The sequence below is a fragment of the Oryza sativa genome, chromosome 5 (assembly GCF_034140825.1).
Source record: "Oryza sativa Japonica Group chromosome 5, ASM3414082v1".
Classification (NCBI taxonomy): Eukaryota; Viridiplantae; Streptophyta; class Magnoliopsida; order Poales; family Poaceae; genus Oryza; species Oryza sativa.
Genome location: NC_089039.1, coordinates 22,088,442 through 22,107,752, shown reverse-complemented (window position 1 = coordinate 22,107,752; position 19,311 = coordinate 22,088,442). Strand labels below are relative to the sequence as shown.

General features: G+C 51.1%; 1 non-coding gene across 1 annotated transcript; it reads right to left on the bottom strand.

The window, feature by feature from the left end:
- Nucleotides 1–17,559: 17,559 nt before the first annotated feature.
- Nucleotides 17,560–18,895, bottom strand: LOC112939064 (uncharacterized). The gene is made up of 3 exons (XR_010741230.1): nt 18,461–18,895; nt 17,889–18,346; nt 17,560–17,810 (listed from the first exon to the last, which is right to left on the bottom strand). It is a non-coding gene; the product is annotated as an uncharacterized protein (transcript).
- Between the last annotated feature and the right edge of the window lie 416 nt (nt 18,896–19,311).

Below are 19,311 nucleotides of genomic sequence, written 5' to 3'. Positions count from 1 at the left end.
ATAGGACGCAATGTTGAGGCCTATGTTGATGACTTGGTTGTGAAGACGCGCAACCAAGAGACCTTACTCTCGGATCTAGCGGAAACTTTCGAAAGTCTCCGCTCCGCCCGCATAAAGTTGAACCTCGATAAGTGCGTGTTCGGCGTGCCTGCGGGCAAGCTTCTCGGGTTCTTGGTCTCTGCCCGAGGCATCGAGGCCAACCCCGAGAAGATACGAGCTATAGAGCGGATGCGCCCCCCAGCAAGCTTAGGGATGTGCAGTGCGTCACCGGCTGCATGGCCGCCCTAAGTCGGTTCATATCTAGGCTGGGAGAGAAGGCACTGCCCCTATTTAAGCTCCTCAAACGCTCCGGGCCGTTTACCTGGACGGAGGAGGCTGAGCGGGCCTTCACTCAGTTGAAGGCGTACCTCAGTTCTCCCCCAGTCCTGGTCGCCCCGGAGCCAGATGAGCCGTTGCTACTCTACCTAGCGGCAACCCCGCAGGTGGTCAGCGCGGCGTTGGTCGTGGAGCGCGACGAGGACAACCCTCACTCCGCGCATCCCCACCCTGCGTCGACTCGACCCGGGAGAGAGCAGGGAGGAGAGGCCCCCGAGCCGAACGGCGGCCCAAGGCCCCCGACGGCCAGAGCTGGCCCTCCGCTTGCTTGTCCGACGGTGCCAGGCGCCCCCGACCCCCAGGATGGCCCCGGGGCCACTGCGGGAAGGCCGCGCCTGTCGCCCTCTGACCCCGAGGTCGTCGGCACAGAAGCCGAGTGCGCCCCGCGTGGCCTCTCGGACGAAGAGCGCCCTGGAGATGCGGCCCCTGGCGAAGAGGATCGGCCCCGCCGAAAGTTGCAGCGGCCCATCTACTTCGTTAGCGAGGCCCTCCGGGACGCCAAGACCCGATACCCTTAGGCCCAGAAGATGCTTTACGCTATTCTGATGGCTTCGAGGAAGTTGCACCATTATTTCCAGGCGCATCGGGTCACGGTGGTTACGTCTTACCCCCTCGGCCAAATCTTGCATAACCGAGAGGGTATTGGACGGGTGGTGAGATGGGCAATCGAACTCTCTGAATTCGATTTGCGCTTTGAACCACGCCACGCGATCAAGAGCCAGGCCCTCGCCGACTTTGTGGCGGAGTGGACCGCAGCTCCCGAGCCCGTCTCCGCCCCCGAGGCCAGCTCGGGCCCCTCGCAGCTGCCTCGCACCGCCTACTGGGTGATGCAGTTCGACGGCTCCCTGTCTCTTCAGGGCGCCGGTGTGGGGGTCACGTTGACCTCGCCGAGCGGAGACGTCCTCAGATACCTGGTCCGCCTCGACTTTCGGGCGACCAACAATATGGCGGAGTACGAGGGACTCCTTGCGGGACTCAGAGTGGCAGCTGGACTGGGGATCCGCCGCCTCCTGGTGTTAGGCGACTCCCAGTTGGTCGTTAACCAGGTCTGTAAGGAGTACCAGTGCTCTGACCAACAGATGGACGCTTACGTGCGCCAGGTGCGGCGTATGGAGCGCCATTTCGACGGGATAGAGCTTAGGCACGTGCCCAAACGGGATAACGCGGTCGCCGACGAACTCTCAAGGCTCGCTTCCTCGCGAGCCCAGACCCCACCGGGCGCCTTTGAAGAAAGGCTTGCCCAGCCGTCGGCACGACCCGACCCCCTAGGGGAGACGGACGCGCCTGAACGGCCCCCGAGGCCCGTCGGAGTCCAGGCCTCGGGACCCGAGGGGAGCGCTCCCAGCTCCGCTAGATTGATTGCTTGGATCACTGAGATCCAGGCGTACCTCGTAGATAAGACTCTACCCGAGGACCGCGAAGGGAGTGAACGCGTCCGGCGCATCTCCAAGCGCTACGTGCTGGTGGAAGGGACCCTCTATCAGCGCGCGGCTAACGGAGTCTTCCTGAAGTGCATTCCTCGGGAACAAGGCGTCGAGCTTCTCGCCGATGTCCATGAAGGCGAGTGCGGAGCCCACTCCGCCTCACGCACCTTGGTTGGCAAGGCCTTTCGCCAGGGTTTCTATTGGCCGACGGCTCTCAACGATGCGGTCGACCTGGTCCGACGGTGCAGGGCGTGCCAGTTCCACGCCAGGCAAACCCATCAGCCGGCCTAGGCCCTGCAGACCATACCTCTTTCGTGGCCGTTTGCTGTCTGGGGGCTCGATATCCTGGGTCCGTTCAAGCGGGCCCCGGGCGGGTTCGAGTATCTGTATGTCGCTGTCGACAAGTTCACTAAGTGGCCCGAGGCTTATCCGGTCATCAAGATCGATAAGCACTCCGCACTTAAATTCATCAGGGGCATCACTGCTCGGTTTGGGGTGCCTAACCGTATCATTACGGATAACGGCACCCAGTTCACTAGTGAGCTCTTCGGTGACTACTGCGAAGACATGGGCATTAAGCTCTGCTTCGCCTCCCCCGCCCACCCCAGAAGCAATGGCCAAGTGGAGCGCGCCAACGCGGAAATCCTCAAGGGCCTCAAAACCAAGACCTTCAACATCCTCAAGAAGCACGGCGACTCGTGGATCGAGGAGCTGCCAGCGGTGCTCTGGGCGAACCGAACCACGCCAAGCCGAGCAACCGGGGAAACGCCTTTCTTCCTCGTCTACGGCGCGGAGGCGGTCCTCCCATCTGAGCTCACCCTGAGGTCCCCTCGGGTCACCATGTATTGCGAGGCTGATCAAGATCAGCTTCGCCGAGACGACCTCGACTATTTGGAAGAGCGAAGGCGGCGCGCGGCCCTCCGAGCCGCGCGCTACCAGCAGAGCCTGCGGCGCTACCATCAGCGCCACGTCCGGGCCCGATCACTCTGCGTCAACGACCTCGTCCTACGCCGCGTCCAAACGCGTGCTGGACTGAGCAAGCTCTCACCAATGTGGGAGGGTCCGTATCGAGTGATCGGCGTCCCCCGGCCGGGCTCCGTTCGGCTGGCCACGGGCGACGGCACAGAGCTGCCTAACCCGTGGAACATCGAACACCTTCGTCGCTTCTACCCCTAGTGGGGGTCGGGTGTCATGTCTCGGGCTCGGGCCAACCCCGCACCCCCCCGGGCATGCAGGGTTGGCCGGGGGCTACCACATGCATATACTTACCTTTTTTCTCTTCCGTATTTCAATAAAAGCATTTTCGATTTCCTGAGGACTGTGTCTGTGCCATCGTTTCCTTTTGAAGAATCTTGGCTTGAATTAGCACGCTCGTGCTCGACCCTGCCCTCGGTGGCCCGGGCCGGCTAAAATCGCCAAACGGGGCCCAGAACCGAGCCGTGCCCCGGGGCGTGGTGAACTCCGGGGGGGAATCGGCAAAGGCCCACAATCGGGTCATCCATAACCCTCGGTCACCACGCTCCCGGCCTGGCCAGTCTCGACACGAGGATCTCCCCAGGCACTAGCCCCGACCCGCGCCGTTTGAGGCTGGGACCTAGGCACGAGCCCTTGTTCAAGCCAAGACACAGAAGGACCGCGGCACAGACCATCCTCGTCTCATACACACAACAAACAGAACTGACGCAGAAATTTCCTCTTTACTTGATTGCAGATTAAATCAGTCTATACAAGAAGGGGGCCCGAAGGCCTCGGAAGAAGAAGGAAAAGTTATTAAGATTGGCGGGGGCCTGGGGGCTCACTCCGACGCGCCCGGGTCGTCGGCCTCGTCGTCGCTGTCGTCCGCACCGTCGTCACCGCCCTCCTCGTCGGAGTCGAGCGCGAACGCGAGCCGAGGGGCCGTACCCTCGAAGCTGTGGACGATGTGGTCGGCGGCGTCCCGGACCTGCGCGCGCGCGCCGTCCTCGGTTCCGGGAGGGAACTCTTCCGGCGCTGCCCACGGGGAGAAGTCAGGGTCCCTGGCCTGGTAGCTTGCCAGTACGAGCTCCACCGCCCCCCGGGCGAGGTCCCTCGTGGATGACTTGATCGTCTCCTCGAGCTCCTCGGGGAGCCGCTCGAGGGCCCCGGCCAACTCTGAGAGGCGCTGGGCGAGGCCCCCCTGGTTGGCGGCGTACTTCGCGTACCGCCCGCCCCAGAGGCCCGCCTGACGCCCGGCGCGGTCTAGACGGGAGACGGCGTCCCGAAGCATGCCGGGCCCAACCTCGCTCGCCAAGCGGAGGGCCTCGACCTCCCCGGCGGACGAGTCCAGCGCGCCCTGCAGCTCGGTGATGGTGTGTTCGGCGGCTGCGAGGCGGGCGGCTAGGTCGCCGTGGCCCGCGGCCGCCCCGCCGCTGTGCGCTCTCGCGTCCAGCTCCTTCGCCCGCGCCTCGAGCTCAGCGGCCCGCTGATCCAGTGCGGCCCTCTCGGCGCGGGCGCCTTCCAGATTGCGGCGCGCCTGCTCCTCCCGCGCTGCCTCGCGGAGGAACAGGCTGTCCGCCAGCCGCTGCGCCGCGGCCTCGGCCTCCTCGAGAGCTCGCCCCCGCTCGGTGAGCGCGTCCTCGCGGACGCGGAGTGCGGACTCCTCTTCGGCGCAGGCGGCCTCGTGCGCCACCAGTGTTGCCTCCCGGGTGGCGACGGCGGCCTCGCGGTCCGCCATGTCTCTCTCCTTCGCGTCCAGGGCGCGGGCGCGCTCCTCCAGCGCCGTGGCGCGAGCCTCAAGGGCCTCTTCGCGCTGCCGCGACGCCGCCTCGTTCTCCGCCGCCCGCCGTTCCCGGGCAGCGGCGGCGTCAAGGACTCCCCGGGCGGCGTCGAGCTTCTCCTCTAGCTCCGCCGCCCGGCTCCCGTATTGGAGGCGGAGGTCGTCCCGCGCCTCGTCGAGCACGGCGGTGGCGATGAGGGCAGTCTCCCGCTCCTCCTCCACCTCCCTGGCGATCTCCGCCAGGTCCCTACGACGGGCCTCGAGCTGTGAGACGTGCCGGCGGTGTGCCTTGCGGCCCGCCTCCACCATGGCCTCCACCGAGCGCCGCCCCTCCTCGACGCGCGCCCACGCCGCGTCGAGCTCCGCCCGCTCCGCCTGCAGGGCCTCCATCTGGGCACTTAACCCGTCCAGCACCATGCTGTTCACGGCGGCCAAGGCCTGCAGGAGGGGCTCCGCGCTCAGTGGGGCAGCGGAAGGCAGAGGGGAGAGCCCCCTCGGTGTGGGTGCCGCGCGGCTCGGCCCGCCGATCGACGTGCCGGACTCGGGGGCTCGTCCCAAGCGTCGCCCGAGGGGTCGGGCCCGAGCGGCGCGCCCGCGGCCTCGTCGTGGGTGGCCTCGGAAGTCATCGTCGCCTCGGGCGGAGTCGGGTCGGGGGTTTGGCAGGCCGCCTGGCGTGCGCGCGCCGCCTCTGCCTCCCGGACGGACTCCCCGGCCCGGCGGAGTCTGGCCTCCTCCCGAGCGGCCTCCTCAGCCTGGCGAACCCGGACGGCCTCCTGGGCAGCCTCCTCGGCTTCCCGGAGGCGGTCCGCGGCTTCTCGCCGGTCAGCTTCCCGCCTCCGGGCCTCCGCGGTCGCCGTCTCCTCGGCCTCAGACCGGCCGGACTTGGAATGGCGGGGGGGCGCGACGGGATCTCGCTGAGGCAGAAGAAAAACCAGAAGACAAAAAGAAACGGGTGAGTGAAAACTCGCCTTGGGAGATGGGAGAATAAATACGGCCGCGGTGGGCGCGGGGACGAACCTGCGGGGAGGTCGGCTAAACGACCACCTCGGGGGCGAGATGAGGTTCCCCCGGCATGGCACGATCCCCCCCATCTTGCGGAGCCGTTTCTTCTTTCGCTCCCCCTCGGGCTGCGGCGTCGGCACGGCACCCTCCGGGCGCCTGCTGCTGGCACGCACCGCCCCGCCCCCTCGGGGAGGAGATGGGGGAGGGGTACCCTCCTGCTTCCTCTTCCCCCGGGCGTCGGCAGGGCGGCTGCCCCCCGGGCCCCCGTCGCGGGGCCCAGAAGCACGACCCCCTCCCGGGGTAGATTGTTCCCCCCTGCGGCTCCCGCCCGCGCCATCGTGGCCTCGGGGGGCCCGCTCCCCCGACGCCCCGACCACCTGCATGATGGCCAGGATCTTGGCGCGCTCTGGATCGCAGCAGAGGGGGAGGACCCCTTAGGGGATGAGGGTGCCTCCACGGAGCTGAGATTCAGCACCCGTTGGACCACCATCCTGAAGTCCTCAGGGTCCCAGTCCCATTTGCGCCCCTGGTGGGTCCTCATGTAGTCCTCGGGCCCGGTGTACTCCCAGGCGCCCCGGGCGCGCCGCTGGAGCGGCGCGATCCAGCGACGAAGGTAGTCGCCGAACACCATGGCCCCCGTGAGCCCCTGGGATCGCAGACCCGCCAGGCGGTCAAGAACGGCGTCGTAGCCGTCTCCCAGATCTACCGCCGCCCGCCAGCTAGAGGCCTGCGCCGGGGGCTGGCTCGGAAGTCGGAGGCGCGCTTCGTCGGCGAGGGGGGTGTAGAACCAATCGCTCTTCCAGTCGTCCCACTTTTTGCGGAGGACGCAGGGAATGTAGCGGTTCAGCACCTGCCCCCGCGGCTGGAAGTAGCAGCCACCGACTACCGTCGGCGGCGACACCGGCTGTACGGTGAAGAACCACCGGAACAGCCGGAGAGATGGGCGCACCCCGATAAACATCTCGCACAGGTGCGCGAAGATGGCCAACGTCATTATCGCGTTGGGGGTGAGGTGCGCCATCTGGAGATCATAAAACTCCAGAATATCCATGAAAAAAATAGAGAATGGCGGGACCAGCCCCGCCATTGCGAAAGAAAGGAAGAAGACGGACCGCCCCGGGTAGTGTGGCGCCGGGCGTCCCTCGCCCAGCGCGACCACCTCCCGGCCGGTGGCAGATTCCGGCATGAATCGGCGCGGCAGCCCGGCCTGCCTCTCGCTCACGATGCGGGAAGGCGGCAGCACGCTACCATCGAGCGGTGCGGAGCCCCGTGCCATGACGCCGGCGGAGGAGGAGCTTGAGGGCGAGCGAGTGCGGCAAGGGTAGGGCACAGGAAACGAAGAGTTAGAGCACAAGTGGCGAAGGCAAGGGGAAGAGTGGCGAGAGGAAAGAAACGAATCCCTTCCTCGGCGTCTTTACACCCTTGCCAACGCTATGCCCGGCTCCTCGTTTCTCGCGCCCACGCCTCCACTAACCCCACTCGCCCGTTTGCGGCGCACGCGGCAAATGTGCGGCCGTGGCGGTTGAGATGGGGCAGATTGTGCGCGCATTAACTACGGTCGCCAACCGTGAAAAGCGCCATCATCATGTCTCCAGGCGAAACGAACCGGCTCGTCCCGATTCGCGCGCTGCTCGAGTAATGTAGCGGTCTTAAAGAGGCCGCTCATTATTGTCGGTCGGTTTTCCCTTGCCGATGCGCGCGATTTGCGACCGCTGGGTTTCTGCCCGCCTGTAGGGACCGGCCCCACCTGTCACCGGGCCTAAGGAGTGGCGTCACGCCCGAGCGCTTCCCTCGAGGGGGGCGATCGCCCTGGCGTAACGCCGGGGGCTACTGTCGGTGACATGGGGCCGGGGGTATCGTGACTAGAGGCTTGGGTAGCCGCGGTCACCCACGTGGCCTGACCCCCTCGGGGGGGTTGGGCCCGAGGATGACGTGGCCACCCCTCCCTCTGTCTCCCCGAGGGGTCGGACCGCTCCCGTTTCGGCCCCGAGGGCTGGGGCGCCCCGACCCCCTGTGGTTTCGGCGCCACGTGTGTGGGTTAGGTGAGCACAGCGGGGCTCACCTAACCGCATTTATAGCAGGTTGGACGAGCGCGCCACGCCGCATTTAATGCGGCGCAGCGCACGCTTATCCGGTCCGTGACCGATCGCGGTGTGTGACCGGTCACAGACCGGTCAGATCGCGGGTTAGGTGGCAACAGGCGGCCTGTCACACGCCTCGCCCCGTCCCGTCGGAATGATGAGAGCTTCCTGGCTCTCGTCCCTAGCCGGAGCCGGCGTGCTAACTCCTGGAGTTGGTATGTCAGTCCCGGTCAGATCCATTCCAGGCTTCAGCGCAAGCATGGCAAGGAAGTCGCTGGCCATTAAATGAAGGTTGAAATGGGCGTCCACCGGGAAAGCAGGCGAGCGGGGCAGGAGGCGTGTGCTCTGCTTGTCAGAGGTCACTTCCGGCTGTAGACTAGCCCTCATTGTAAAAAAGCATGTTTCCCTTCTTAGGCAGCTAGAGGCCCATGTGGTGACCCCTTACCAGATAAAAAGGAGGCCCAGGCCTGGGGAAAAAGGGGTTCTAGAGCAAAAAAACTCTCTCTCGCTCTCCGGCTCTCTGTATTCCTTCACGCACAGATCCACCAGAACACAGGAGTAGGGTGTTACGCTTCTCAGCGGCCCGAACCTGTCTACGTCGCCCGTGTCTTGTGCATTTCCTCTCTCGCTGACGTTCCTCAGATTGAGGGCGAAGAACCTCACTTAGCGCCCCCGGCCGAACCGGCAAAGGGGGGCCTGCGCGGTCTCCCGGTGAGGAGCCCCACGCTCCGTCAGTATGTATGTATGTATGTATGTATGTATGTATGTATGTATGTATGTATGTATGTATGTATGTATGTATGTATGTATGTATGTATGTATGTGTGTATATATATATATATATGTATGTATATGTATATATACAGTGGCGCTACCCAGCACCACACACAGGCACTGGCGCCACGGAACAAAATGGCGCCACACACAACGAGGCGATGTCAGCCCACCAAATCTATCCAAGGTACTGGGTAGTTAAAATTTAACTGGCAGAAATTGTGGCGCAAATGAAAACACTGCCCACTAAACCAAACCAACGGACTGTGGACTATGGAGTTAAAAAGTAACTTGCGAAAAACGTGGCGCAACGTGAAGCAATGAACCCTCTCCCACCGTACCAAACAAAACCAAATGTGAAGTTAAATTTTAACTAATACTATGTTGGATGATGCGCTGCGGTGATTTCGTTGTTGAGTTAAAATTTTACCTATGTTCTAGCTGTATGAATGAGCTGTCATTAACTTAAAATTACAGTTGGTGGTAGTTAAAAATTTATTGGTAGATTCTTTTTTTATGGATGTGTGTTGTTTCTGATGACAAGGAATATGAGTTAAATTTTAACTTATTGTAAACTGGTACGAGTAGATGAAAAACTTTGAGACATTAGGCGGTGATGGCGATGTGTGACGTAATTCACACTTTATTATTAGAATTTTATTGTTTTGATGCACATCTCCCTGGAAATTACATCGATGGAAATTAACTAATGATTAATTCACCGGATAGAACTCAACTCCATGTCGCCGGATCCGCCGGTCCAGAAACTGCGAAATCATAGCGTGCATTGATTTGGCGTTAATTCCATAAGCTGCGAAATCATTTCATGCGATACATCCTGTTGTGGTGGTCCTGGTGGATAATGAACAGAGTCCTTGATCCGAAAATAATGCTTGTACACCTAAATTTAGTTTTCTCTCCACAGGAACGGAATTTCTATTTCTTTTAGGTATGGTCAGATTCAACTATCGTAGATCATTTAGTTACTTTTACTGACAAATTATAAATAGTAAATATTTTACTCCAAACATTACATATAGTATTTTTTTAATTGTCAATATACTGATACGTAGATTGCAATTTTTTTGCAAGATGTCCGGATGCATCTAATCATATAGGAATCACATGTATTAGAAACTAATTACACACAAATAATGCAATAACACATCGGTGAGATCAAATAACAGGACAACGTCCAACCAAAATCAGGAAAATAATTGATTGATTGTGTTGTTGATCCTGGCAGCTTTCTTCTCCTTCTGGATCTGTCGAATGGAAATAAAGGTGGCTCTCGGTGGTTTCCAGATTGAGAACGGAAACAACGGGCGGTGGCCGCTCCTTCCGCCGGTGAAGAAGATGAAAATGGAAAACTCGGAGAGAGGCATGCTCGGTGCCGCCGTCTCCATGGATGCCCGCCGCTGCTCCATGGATGCCGGAGGACAAGCTCACCACCGCGAAGGTTGCCGCCATCTTGCCTCCTGCCCATAGTCTTCACCCGTGCAGGATCCACGCGGGAGGAAGGGGGCGCCGGATCCGCGGACGCGCCGCCCACAACCGCGCTGGATCCGCGCCGCTGTAGCCGGATCCGCGTGCATGGGGTGCAGAGCGGCAGCCGGATCCACCGCCGCATCGCCTCCCGCCCACAGTCACCCGTCGATACCGCACCACTATCGCGCCCGTCCACGCACCTCAACGCCACCGGATCCGCCGCTCCTCCTTGACGCCGGTCCTCCTCATCCCCAAACTGCCACCGGTCCTCCTCGTCGCCAAGCCATCATCGGAACTGCCTCGCCGCCACTCCTCATCCCCTAATCGCCATCGCCGTTCCTCCTCTCTGCACAAGGAACCACAAGTCGTTGCTGATCCGTAAAATGTGGGGAGGAAGAGGAAAGAATGGGTAGACGATTTCTAAGATGGGAATCCGTAATATATATACAAGATAGAGTCAGTATGTCGAGTTAAAATTTAACTGTGTGGTATGCACTAGATCGAGTACGCGTGGGTTGTGGGTAGCTGAGTTAAAATTTAACTGTGTGGTATGCACTAGATCGAGTGCTTGTGGGGGAAGGGTTGGGTTGTGAGTCGCTGAGTTAAAATTTAACTTGCGCGTAGGGGTGGGTGGTTGAGTTAACAGTTAACTGTGTAGCTTGCACCAAATCGAGTTCACGTGGGGGTGGCGGGGTGGTAGGTCGATGAGTTAAAAATTAACTATGTGGTCTGTTTAAATTGAATATGCGTGGGGGATGGGGCAGGGGTGTTAATTGTGTCAGGCACCATCTAATACGTGGCGCCTGTAGCGCCGTATAGTAGTTCTATATATATATATATATATATATATATATATATATATATATATATATATATATATATATATATATATATATATATATATATATATATATATATATATATATATATATATATATATATATATATATATATATATATATATATATATATATATATATATATATATATATATATATATGTGTATATATATATATATGTGTATATATGTGTATATATATATATATGTGTATATATATATATATATATGTATATGTATATACACATATATATATATATACACATATATATATATATACACATATATATATATATATATATATATATATATATATATATATATATGTATATATACATATATATATATATACATATATTATATATATATATATAGGAAAATGGTTCTATACTCCTAGGGAGTACGTACTCCCTCTCCCATCCACCGTTCATCTGATCGATCAGATATGTACTCCCTCCCTCATCATAACGGGTTTGGCTCGGTGGATCCGATTAGTTTTTCTAATTAAAAGACCGGACTGCTTATCCCGTAATTTGGGGTTTGCTCCCAACAGGCCAAACAGATTATCCCGAAAATTGGGGTTTTGGGGGGCGGCGCGGCGACGGACCTGCGCGACGACGGACCAGCGATTCAACTTTCGGGGTTTTGGGGGGCAGCGCGGCGACGGACCAGCGATTCAGCGGCGACTGTGTGGCTGGCGGCGGTACAGAGATAGCAGTTCGTTCCTTCCTCCAGTGATGACTCCTCCCCTTCCTCCAGCGATGGATCCTCTCTCAACAGCATGTGTTCCTGAAGCAGAAGTAATCGATCTAGAGTCGGCTGAATGCAGGAGCGGGGCAACAATGGCAAAATCGATGGGCCATAGCAGTGGATTTCATCCAAAGCAGCAGGTTAGTATTCGTTTATTTTTGTACGGCAAGATCAAGACACGTTGCCTAAAATTTTCTTCTTTGCCGCAGGGTCACAGGAAAATTAGTTTGTCACCACAGTCCAAGGTATGCCACCTGAAATTGAATACATGTATGCCTGTAGAGAGGGATTAGGTGTAGTTCGGTTCATGTACTCTCTCAGTTTCAGATGCTAATTTTTCCCCTTTTAGTGCATATGATGGTTTTTTGGGAGGATGAAGTTAATGCTGTTTTAGCCCCCACCCCCATAAAGAAAAATGTAGATGGTAATACGTACTGAATTTTCAACGGTATATACTCATTTTTTCTTTGGAGGGAAACTTTTTGGAATCTGCTAGACGGTATTAAGTATTGATTTTTGGTGTGGCAGGGTTCTTACTGAACTCTCTGTTAGGCAATAGTATATACTGAATTTTTACGTGGGGAGCTTTATTTTCTACTTTGTTGGACGATAGCATATACTGCATTTTCCACATCTATACTGAATCTTTCCACAGTGATTCATAGACTGAACTTTGATACGCACCAGTATTTACTGAATTTTTCACAGATATACTGAATTTTTCTATGGGAGGCTTTGTACTGAGCTTTGTTATACGACAGCATATAGTATGTACTGAATTTTGTATGTGGTACATACTGAACTTTTCTAGAAGATAGCATATACTGCATTTTTCCACATATATACAGAGGCTTTTCCATAGTGGTTTACATACTGGACCTTGTTACGAAGAAGTATATACTGCACTTTTACATAGAGAGGTATATGCTGATTTTTTACATACAGTAATATTCTCCAAACTTTGCATATACTGACTTTTCTTTCAGTGCACATGATTTTTTTTTAATTAAGAGGGTACACATAGGTAGAATTTGCTACGCAGTATTTTGTAATTCATCTTTCCATACATATATGAGTGTATGCTGTTTTTTTAAAAAAAATAGAAGTATATGTTGAATTTTTAAATACACTGGTCCATGTAGTATTGTCTATTTATGAAATGAAAAACTAATTATCTGCAGGCTTTGAAGGTTTCTGGCACAAGGGGCAGCCTAAATAAGACTGCTGCACGGGTGGTATCCAGGTATCGGCAAAGCAGAGTTTTAAATAGACAGAAGAAAGACAACACTACCTTTGGTATCAACTGCAGGTGTCAGCCCAAATGCGTAGTGAATATCATTAAAGAATTCGATGATAGGAAGAAGGAGTTGATTGGTGAAGTTGGGTTTGATGGACTTTTGGATATCAAGCTTACTAAGGTAAACAGGCAGTTTGGTGCATGGCTACTGAGCAAAGTTGATCCGAAATCATGCGCTATTGTTAAAGATGTCAACCAGGAGTTGCCATTCGGTCCTAATGATGTGAATGCAGTTTTTGGCTTGCCATGCTCAGGTCAACCTATTATCCCTTGCTCTCAAGATGAATTGGATGGGAAGAAACAAATATTGTGCGAAATATTTGAGATACCAAACTTTTCACACCTGAAAATATCACTCTTAGAGAGAATCCTAAAGAAGCAGTATGGTTATCCCATGACAATAGATGAAAAGAGGGTTTTCATGGCAGCTTTTGTGCTTTATGTCACAACGAAGCTTTTGGCACCGCAATCCTGCGCAAACTTCATATCTCCTAGGTATATTATGGCTGTTTCTGATGTTGACAATATAAAACAGTACAACTGGTCCCAATTCGTTGTAGATGAGGTGAAGAAAGCAGCAGAATCAATGCCCACCTGCTTTCCGAATAAGGCTCAACTATCCATTAACGGGTGTATCATCTTTCTAATGGTTAGCATTTAAAACTGACTTGTTAATGCAGCATACAATCAACACACATATTGTCATTGTGAATCATTTTTGCAGGTAAAATATTTGAGAAATCTCCAGTTCCGGAAGGTTGGGATCACATGTGTTAAAACATGTCACATTTCTCAGTTTGAGGATGATCAAATTGCTAGGATGATTCAACAAGATGTAGTTAGTAAACATAACCCAGGATTCCCCTTCCCTCGTTATGGGAAACTCCAGGTATGTACGATACCCTGGCTGTAATATGCCTATTTCTGGCTGCAAAATTTAGCTAATTTCCGATATACATGCTGTTCAGTTGATGAAGGAACCAAGAGAAAACAACCCCCATGTACCAGAGCTATCTCCCCTAAACTTATGCTCCGGTTCGAAGATCCCATCTAGAGCCATTGATGGCGGTAAAAATTTAATAAAATTCCTGGAATCACACTTCTCTTCGTTAGACGTACGTGGAACTGTCGGGTCACAGGTATGTCAACCATCCGTATGCTATGTTACTTGATTGTTTCTTCATTAAGTTGTAATTTTCACATGATCAAGGGATTTTAAACTAACATGTGGTATATATGATAACATAAAACAGGCATACGAGGAGTTGAAATCTTACGTTCAGGATGGATTCGACCGCATCGATGAGATTTTGCCTACCATATCAGATTTCGTCGACATAAGCACCATGCAAACTGCTATTCACGCATCTAACCTATTCAAGAGAGCTTTCAAGACTAATATTACAGCGGTAGTTAAGATAGCGATAAGGGCAGCAGTAACGAAAGTTATTGATACCATTGAGGATATACAAGGGCCTCTCCATCCATGGGGAGACACAACTGCCATGGGATACCACACACCCACAAACTACTCCACACATGCTACAAAAGATGCTAGTCAATTGGATCAACCAACAGGTAACGTTGAGTACATACACCATTTTAAAAATAAAACTCGTACTACTTGACACTCTAACAAATTTTCGGACGCTCTTCATGTATCAGATACCCAACAATATGATCACAAAATTGGAGGCTTGCAGTGTACTCCTCCAAAATCTAATGGAGCTCCAGGTTGGTGTACCAAAAGATTAAAAATTCCAACCAACAATGTGTTTACTCCTGATCATGCGAATGTTTTCAGATTCGAAAAAAAGGCCAAATTCTTCAGTATCGCCTACGTCGGGAACTCGCATGACTAATCAATGTTCCATTATGCTAATTGAAGAATTCGGTAGCGACGGGCAGAAGAAGCGCAAATACACCGTTGAAAACCCACCATCTCACTTGCTGAAGCACAAGTCAAAGCGTGTAGTCAAACCAAACAGGAAGCTCATGTCACCTTTCATGTCAAAGCAATGCTCAACGGAGAGGCTGGAATCCAGGATTGCTGACGACCTGTATTCCTATATAATGTCTATTTCTGACGATGCATCATTAGAGTAAGTATCATTCTTCTTCCAGAATAATTAAGCATCTCACCCCACCAAATCTGACATTCATTTTTATCCATGGTTTATTTCAGAAAAACATGGCTGCAGAGCTCCCATCCTTTCAGAATATCATTGACGCTACGAAACATCCAAGAAACTATAAAGATTGGGAGCCAAATGGATTCAGATTCTCTCAACCTTGCAATTCGAATAATGTTCCAACAAGAAGTTGAGAGATTTCACAACACAAACTACCTTGGTTGGAGGCATTTCATTAACCAAGATTTTGGGGTAACATTGCATGCAATAAACAATATATTTCTTTCATCAATAAAAATATAAATTCAATGATTCTTTTTGTATTGTCAGATGTACGCGCTAGCTGGTGAGGAATTTTGGGAAGCTAGCCATCAACTTGCACACTTCTCGGGCCCAGAGGTAGTATATGATGTTTCAGAAAGCCACCTGGTGAGTACAAATTTGCAGTTCGTAGATTGTAGAAACTCTTGTAAACAATAGTACAGAAGTAGTCCCACTGAAAAACCTAAACTTTGCAGATACTGATTCCTGTTCACCTATTCAATCATTACGTGCTGTACGTATTTAACATGGAGAGCAAGAAGTTATCGGTGCTTGATTCACTAAACACAGAAGATCCACTAGGGGAATCACGTTTCACCAGGCATGACAAGATAAAGATCATGGTGTCACAGTGTGTAATGGAATGCATGCGTCTTGCATCTCCAGGGTGGAACATGGACATACTTAATTGGGACTTTGAGACAGTTGAAAATATACCAGAGCAGCAGAACGGGTGAGTGACTCCTAAAACAAACGAAATACAACCAACCCAAAGCTTGTACTGACACTACTTTCTCAAAAACATACAGGGTTGACTGTGGCTTTTACGTATTCAACTTTATGGTGAACTACGATGGTCGTCGTCTTCTGAACCCTATTACAGAGGTACATAATGCTTTCATATCCGCACACACCGCACTCCACCATAAATATGTCCTCATAAAGCTATAAAGAAAATACTCTAACTTTCGCAGGACCCGTACTACCTCCGGAGGCAATTTTTGATCCACCTTTTGACTCTGCGTGATAACGAGGCAATACTACCAGAATATGTGGTGGACCGTCTTCGACAAATTAAAGACAATTAGTTTAGCATTTTTCTACTTCTAGCTTTACCAGAACATTTTCATGTAATCTTCGAAATACACTTCTGTCCTATCTTGACAGAATCATGAAAACATTGCTATGCATGGACAAAGTATAGTCTGGGTTGCAATGACAGTTGCACGAACTGTGCTATGGAAATTATTCACTATGCCTCCATTTATCATTTTCAATGGGAGGATTCAATATATGCGGTGACTCTGCGTAAATTATGTCATTGACTGCGTGATAACGAGTCAATTGCTATCGATCATTATGTCCATTTCAGTGAACGGGAGGATTCAATACATTGCACAGCTAATTTCTATCTCCATACCTAAAAAAACAACTCATATCCACACCAAATCACACTCCTTTTGCAAACAATGATCGTCATAAATACCAGTATACTATATCTCTTTCTCTCTTTATAGAGAAAGCACCATCATCCAAATGAAACTAATTACAGCAGACATCCATTTTTAACCGGTGCAAATACACTACCCAAAAAAGACACAATTTACTACTAGAAGCATACTTTACTTAAGTTCGTATATACTGACCAATCCACAGGTTACATAATCTTAATAAATTGCTCATAGGATGAAAAAACACACGCCTCTCAAAAATTTGTTCACGTACTTAAAACAAAACAACTTCTAACAATCAGAGGAGTCCCAACTAAACTACAGGGAACCATATTCTAAAGTTTTCTCTTGTACGTAGATGTCCGGCCACAAGTCCGCGAATTATGACCAGCTTCGTGGCATGTGTGGCAAAACCTACGAGGAAAGGGCACTTCATCCTCATGATCAATGACTTGGTTTTCTTCTTCAACGGACTCACACTCATTGGTTGTGTTCTTCTTCTCAATCCCTACTTCTTTTCTTCTTTTCAGGCTGGCAACCTCACCACCCGATTTATACCTATTCACCTTAGGTCTTCCTCTGCTTCTCTTTTTCAACGGTGGAAGTATATCAGCAGTCAAATTTCCACCCTCGTCCTCACTTGGCACGTCATACTCACTGTCCTCATCACCTCCACCAACATCTTCGTTTCCATCTTCAGTCAATACAGTAGACCTTGATTTATGCCTAGCTGCTCGCTTCGGAGCTTCTCTACTATTGTCACCATCATCCAAAGATAACTGATTTTTCATGTCCTCCAAAAGCTTATTCATGACTGTCATTGCCATCTTAAATGTCTGCACATCTTTGTTAGCAATCTTAGCCACCTCCACAGTCTTCCTATTCAGCATTACATGTCTGTAACTCCTCGATTGTGAAGCATCGACATCATCTTTGTACCCATGTAGATGAGGTGGTATAGTATCCCGAGCATCCTTCGTCCATCTTTTCAGTATATACCTCTCTGGAATTCTTGACAAACCATACTGAACAAGTACCTAAAGGGACAAACCAATGCATTACTTCAAAAAGCCAAACACTACCGAACATATAGTACGACCCAATGAAAATAAATGTTTAGACAGTAGAAGAAACAAATACCCTTAAGATGTGGCTGCACAGAATCCCCTTATGCTCAAACATCTTGCAAACGCATGAAAATTCCTCTCTTTCCAAATCACAAGACACCTGATATTCCTTCCTAAGGAATGATTCTTGCGAGTTCATCCGTACAACTTGCACGGTGCTTTCGTCCTCCCCAGGTTTCACCATGTAAGATAGACTATCGATTAACTCCTCAGAGAACAATTGGAAAACAGCCCTAGTATATACTTGGGATGCGTGAATCTCTATCGGTGACCTTGTTTTAATTTCAACCTTGTCCTGCACCAAGCGACACCAAATGTTGATTACACATATCCATAAAAAGAGGTCAACAAACCTATCACAGTGGATACTTACATTACTGGTTTGGAATTCCTCCGAGTCCTCTTTTTGCAGCTTCTCATTGAAAAACCGGTCGTACCTCTTAACAAAGCCATTCATAGAGCTAGAGGGTGACACAAACATCTTAAACACATGGTTTGCAGACTCACTTCTCTGTGTAGTAGTCATCCCAGCAAAGAACCTATGGGAAAAATATACAAATGCCCATTTACGCCTTATGTCCCATATGTGACGCAAGTAAACACTTTTTTCCAGTTTATAATCTCTAATCAGTTTGTGCCAAGCCGCAACAAACTCCTCCTCTGTTAGTGTCTGCGTAAGAACCTTATGAAATGCTTTCTTGAATGTATGACGCTTGGAGTATATGTTCCCCATAAATTCCTTTGCTTTCTTCAGTACATGCCACTTGCACACACGATGGATTGTATTGGGAAATACTGTTCTAATGGCAGCTGCCATGGAAGGACAATTGTCTGCAAAATAAAGGACAATAATTAGCATCCAATGAATAACCCATCATATACTTAAAATAAGTAAAGTATAACGAATTCATTCCAAATTATAAATTCGGCCAAATACTCACATACCTGTTAATATTCCAATAGGAACCTTCCCATTCATGCACTCTTTGAATGTATTGAATAACCATGTAAATGATTCTTCAGTCTCTTCTCTAAGCAGGGCACAACCAAAGAAGGTGCTCTGAAAGTGATTGTTTACACCAACAAATGGTGCAAAGGGCATATTATACTTGTTTGTTTTGTAGGTAGTATCAAATGTGATGACATCACCAAAATGCTCAAAGTTCAATCTGGACACAGCATGAGACCAAAATATGTTCTTCACACGGCAAGCCTCGTCAACTTGTATACTATAAAAGAAATTCTTGCTCCTTTTTTGCAAATCCTTCAAGACATCAAGTGTTTTTTGCATGTCATCGCTGCTCTCATCCCGCCTAATTGCATAAGCAACCCTATCCATAGCTTTTCTCGTGAATGGAACCATGGAAGGTCCGCCATGCATCCCAGACAACATACCATACATATTTGTAAGACTCATACTACTGTCTACCATCTCTTCAATAATACCACGAGTCCCCTCATCTATTTGATTGTGCGACTGATAATTCTTAGTAACTCCTACACTTTTTTTCATAGGATGGTTGTGCGCAGAAACAACCTTTGTTACTGACCAGCCACTACCAGCTCCAGACATATTTATCTTCATCATTGCTGGGCACCCAATTCGAACGGAAGGCTTCTTGGTTTTTGGGTTCCTCCCCTGCATAAAAGATTTCGAAATTAACACATAGTACGTCAAGTCTTTATTTAGGTAAATTTCTGCTACTAAGATATTGTTACATAATGTATGTACCTGGTGAGAACAACATATTTGCCGCATTGTTCTCTGCTTTTTAGTATTCATGCGATCTTTGTCC